The following is a 5992-nucleotide window of genomic DNA, read 5'->3' as shown; positions in this document are numbered from 1 at the left end:
GCCTCTTGTGGCATCACTGCGCTGGTTTGTGAGTTTAAAGCTGGGCTCAAATTCAGACAAGTGCTTGAGCTGAATATGAAGATTTAATAATGACAATGGAAAACTTACAAAATGAGGAGAAACCGGAGGAAACTTTGTGTGTCTCTATTTACTCCCTCACTATATAAACTCAAAGCACAACATATAATGTAGCAGAAACTCTGATCCCAAAGACTGGTGCACAAGTGGAAAATTAGATCAACAGTGGGCCAAAAATGGCCATATATGAATAGATTTAGAGTGAAGGAAATTACAAAATAAGGCTAAAAGTCTAACACTAAAATAAATCCAAATGCACAAAGAACAGAACAAAGTTCACAGGAAGATCACTGGTTTCCTGTGTAAATGTTTATCTATGTGAAGGGTTGGGTATTTTCCAAGTATATAATAGTGACATATTATAACCTTAAGCTATTACAAAACTTCTATATATTTCAAACATGACTTAAAAGATCTTTGACTTAAAATTGGGTTTCTGTCTCTTTAAGAAGCTCCTGTAGCTTCTGACGCTCAACCTTGATGACAGAATAACGTTTTAACATGGCGTAAAGCTAAAAATAAATTTTACATAATACCCCACCTTTAAATGCAAATGTTGTGATGGTTTACAAACTCATAAAACGGTTTTAGCCAAACTCCTTCGAGGTATTTTTAAAAGTGGAAGTGCCACTTTTAAAAGAATGCAGATTCTTACAACCTTTTCACTGAAGCTAGCATAAATATTTCTAAACAATCCCTTCAAAATTCACCAGCAAACACTCCTAGCAAACAGTGTGTCTCCAAATAAATGTGCAGCATTTCTATTTCCATACAATAAGTAACAAACACATACCGGAGGCCCCTTCCTGCCTGCGCAGGGCCAGGAGTCAAGTCATCCCTAACAAGAGTCAAAGGTTGGGCTGCAGCTAAGCCATGTAACACTAGGAGAATAATCCTCAGGCTGTGGCCTGGCCGCTCCACAATTTTCTTTTGCTCTTTTGTTTTTTCTCGGTAAGTGATCTTGGAAGTATTTCAGCGACGGCCCCTGGTCTGCTGAGAAGGACGCAGGGAGCTGAAGACAGTTGTGTCTTTGCTAATTTGTGGCTCATGTTGTTTTTCCCCAGGCAGATCTGCTGCTTATAGGTGCAAAGAAAAAGAAGAACTGTTATGTGAGTTTTTACCAAATTGCATTTCATTATTGAGCTGACTTTCACCTTTTAAAACCTTCTGCAAAACAGCTTTTGTACAATCGTACCATTCAACCTGATGAGACACATTTTTCTCTATAATATACATTAATAATGTTGGTAGTGTCAACTGTTCTGCTTTATTTCTGCCCTTTACTTTACAGCTAATGACTTTTCAGTGGTCGTATGAGAAGAAGGTTAAATTCATCTGAAGCGGTTTTTCACAGTTTTTCCACAGATAATGAGTGGAGACAAAATAAAATCCCATAAGATCTTGTCCCGGTAATTCATGCACCATTAGTTGATGCACTACAGAACTTCCAGGACAATGGAGCTCAGCAGCTGCTTTTCCATTTAACATATAACTGGGGAATTTCACATTTCGAAAATAAATTTGCCTTATTTTTCAATGAAAAGTTTTGACACCAGGATGAGAATGTTTTTTTAGTTTTTTTTTTTTTGCCATATCAAAATTGATTTATTTTGCAAAACTGCAATGGAAACTTTTTATTTTTTAGTTTTTGCATCACACGAGTCAAATGATGAACCGGATGTTGAAGAAGACAGGAAGTGGTTGGAGGATGATGGCGCTGCATGTTTTTTAATTGTTACGTGAACAAACGTATTCACAAGTGTTTTTAATGGTGTGTTTGCAATGGCGAAATTGTGTTTTTTCCCCAACATATATGCAAAATAGACAAACACATGTAATGGAAACGCAGTTTGCGTTGAGTAAAGTCTTGCTCTGGTGGCAACTTGATTCTGCCGATGCAATGAATTCTTCCAAGTAGCTGCTTCTTTTTCAAAGACCTCCTCCAAAATAATCAAACCGTTTCGGTCAGAAGAATGAGGCATCCACAGAAAGTAGACAACATAACAGATGAAAGAAGGTAGATCTGTTTTGTTTCTTTTAATCTTGAATCAACCTTTCAACATGCTTCATGTTGAAACCATAGGGCACGCTAACAAACATCTGCGTTTTCTGAAGCATAAGAAACATACAGATACTCAGAATTACTATTATATTGTTGCAGTTTATTATGGACAAATCATTTACTTTAATAAATACAATCTCTGCTTGCATATAGCGAGATATGGATTTGATGAAGCATAACAAATACAGGATAAGAGCATTATCCACAGATAGTCCTGTCTCCAGTGAAATGCATCGGTGGCTGATAGTAATTATGTAGTTTCATCACAAAGGGATTATACATATTTTGTTTATTTAAATCTCAACAAGATCAGTTCCTACTTTACATTAAAACCAAGTTCCCTTTTTGTTGTATTTTTTGTAACAATGCCTAAAGAACCACAGATTGTGGGTGGAGTAGGAGAAACTGAAAGAAAGGATGATTTGACTTTTCCATTGGACGATTAAAGTAAAGTGTAAACTTTTTTTCACTCCTTTTCAAGCAAGTATGACAGCTAAAATTATGTTGCAAAGCATTGTTTTTTGTGCCTGATTACATGTAAGTATGTATGCACGTATGTATATTCATTCTCGTTTTGTTTTATTGCTCTAATCCGCTTTGACTTCACTGCATTTATGAAAAAGTCATCTCTGATTTTCCAAATCAAGGTAGTGGTTCTGGTTACAGTTTTATAACGGAAACACATCATCCTACAGTCACACCCCATGGTAAGATAAAAATGTATTTTATGGAATTAAACTGTAAAATAACTTGATATATACAAAAAAGTAGAATTAACGACTTTACAATGCTCAAATAATCAGGAGTGTAAATACTTTTTATCTTTAGGCTTCATGGGCAGCAGACAGATTTGTAACCTTCGAGTTTCAAACGTTTTCTGAGCTCAGATGCCATTGCAGTCAATTTTTCAGTAATCCTTTTCTTGATCCTACGGAAAAGGGTTCAAGACAACTGCAATTTATTTATTCAACTGAAGTAATCACTTAGTGAAGTCAGGCTTCAGTAGAAGGAAGTCGTTTGATTCTGCTGCAGCACCAAAACTGGAACACGCACCAGCAGCCATGAAAATCCAAAGAAACACACAGTGGAAGACCAGGAGTCAATTTATTCAGAGTGCAAAAGAGAAAAGGTCATTTCTAAGAGGAGACAAAGTACTAATTAACAGGAACCAGTCCACTGCCTCTGCATAGAGGTGGCTGAAAAGTCTTCCATGTGTCATAAAAGCCTGGGAGTCGAGACATCAGGGAGTCGCTGGACTGGAACAACACAAAAAAACAGAACCGCTTCCTTCAGGAGACGAGCAGCCAGATGGTGCAGCTGGGAGTCAGAAGAACCGCAAAACTTCCTTAGGGTGGCCTTCAAACTGTGGCTGATGCTAATGCAACAAGCTAACGTCATACCAACGGATGTAAGTTATTGTATTTTATAGATTGATTTATAGAAAGTTCTCATGCTTCAGCTTGCAGTCATGAAAATCTTTACTAAATTAAGATAAATCAAATACATCAAAGCAGGTGGAAAAAACCTCTTCCTTTAGCACTGATCAAACTAACCGTTTCAAACATCTTGATGTCAGTAAATTTTCCTTAAACATGCTTTACATGCATGTAAAATATTTTAGACCATCTACAGCAGGTTTCTGTCCCTGTTGTTCCACTTTATTACTTAACCCATGACTTAATAAAATTTACTTTTGTTAGATTTTTCATTTCCTGTGTTCATTCCTCTTCACACATTCCAGCATGTTTTTTTATTTCCTGTATTTTTCCTGATTTCATTGTTTTCACCAGCAAACTGAGATACTTTTCTCAAAATCTCCCAGTGCAATAAGTTAGAAGCTCTGAAAGACAAAACTTTAATTTGCAGGAGACAAAAACCATGACTTATAACTGATTTAGGATTAGTTTAGTCCAAATATGCCTAACTCATGTCGTCATAATCTATAAATAGATTTGTATTGCCTGTTCAAAATACATAAAGTACTTCCTATATGTAAATATATATATGCATTTATAATATTTAGTAAATTATTATACTTTTATACATGTCTCCACATTTTTAATGGCAAAACTCCAAAAATAAATATAATTTTAATCAGGCTGATACCAATATATTATAAAGTGAGCAGCAATGGCTGATATGATCATTAATGGTAAATTCCTAATATTAATAGGACTGAAAAAGATGCTTTCATCTGAGAAACATAGTATTAAAATATAATGCTATAATGTCCCAAAATAGTACCGTATATTACCAGCTAATGAATAGAGGTGCTTTATTTTGAGTTTGCCACTGGATATTTTAATGGCTTAAAATTTGGTTCATAATATAATAAAAATACATTTCCTTAGAAAACAAAATTGTCAGCATTGATAGAAAAGTTAACTTGGTGATTTGCAATTGAATAAGCTGCCAAATTCATATTTTTAACAGTTTTGTCCATGTTAATATTTTATGACCTGAAGCTTTTTTCAAAGAAAGATCAAAACCAGGCAGATACACAGAGTGGTAAATTTAACTTTTAATCAAGAGAGAAGTCCAACTAAAAGGACATAAGTATTAAAATATATGTTCATAAAATATTTGTAGGGAATATTAAAATATTAAAACACCACAGGTATGAGCAGCGGGTTTTATGTTTGTCTTCATTCTCAAATCAAATATCAAAGTGTAATCAGAATATTGTGCACATTTATCCTGCAGCACAAATAAAGTGAGAACCAACACTGTAAAAAGTTAAGCTGCATCCCCAGGAGAACTTTTCTGCTCCTGTGACTGAAACCAAACAGAAGCAGCAGCTGGTGTAATTTGTCCTCACCGGGTCTTTTTAAATTCATGTTGTTTTCCTTGTTTGCCTGTTGTGTTTGCTTTTACTGTTGAGTGTGTGTGCAAATGTGTGTTGTGCATCTATTTTTCTGTCTTGTTCTCCCTCTCATCTTTGCAGTTTGATTGTTTTACTATTTAATCAGAGCTTATTTCTGAGCCCTGCTTCGTTCCTCGTGTTGTCGTTTCTTCCCCCTCCTCTTCGCCTTCGTCTCCAAAGGCTTGTTTTCCGTCCGTGCTGTGGCTCTTTTCATGTATCCCTTGCTGGCACAAATCGGTTCTTAAATACACAGGAGGACAGAACAAAAACAAACAGGCAAACAGCAGCCAGAAAACAGATGCAAAGCAGCTAACTGCATGACATTGCTCAGATATGGAGGGAAAGTGATGCTGCAACACGGTGAAACACGACAGAGGTACTTGGCTGTGCACATGAGCTGGTTTATGAATGTTTTTGGGACTTTTGTTGATAATTACCAGCCATATATGAAGCTAATCTTGTGGTCCATTATCAGGAGAAGAAATGCAGAAGCTGTTAGTTGGTGATATGTTAGTGAAGATTCAATCAAGTCTAATAAAGGAGACATTTTTTACTCAAGAGCCCAGAAAATCCTCCTATCACTTCGTTGGCCCATCAAAACAACACTTTAAAGCTCCTTAGAGATGCAGTATGTAACTTATGAAAATATATATTTTTACATATTCCTTTAAACTGTCACTATGTCGCAACCGTATGGCATGAGACTGATAATTTGTGAAAAAATTTTACTTCTCTGCCTTCTCCCAGTGCTCCCAGTGCTAACTAGCCAATCAGAGATACAAAAAAAAACTGTTTTCCTGGAACAGTGAGTGGTTTCTCCACCATTAGCACATTTAGCAGCAAGTACATGAGATTGATTAACAACATTGAGAGCTTCCTCCTGGCCCTGATTGGTTGTTTTTGGTAGGGAGTGGTGCATTTCTTCAACAATCTTTTTACAGGTTATCTGTCATAACATGGAGACAGTTTTAACAAATATGTAAAAGAAA

The sequence above is a fragment of the Poecilia latipinna genome, unplaced genomic scaffold (assembly GCF_001443285.1).
Source record: "Poecilia latipinna isolate Pla-1442-1.1 unplaced genomic scaffold, P_latipinna-1.0 Scaffold469, whole genome shotgun sequence".
Taxonomy (NCBI): domain Eukaryota; kingdom Metazoa; phylum Chordata; class Actinopteri; order Cyprinodontiformes; family Poeciliidae; genus Poecilia; species Poecilia latipinna.
The sequence above is the reverse complement of the archived record's forward strand: the minus strand, read 5'-3'. Positions refer to the sequence as shown.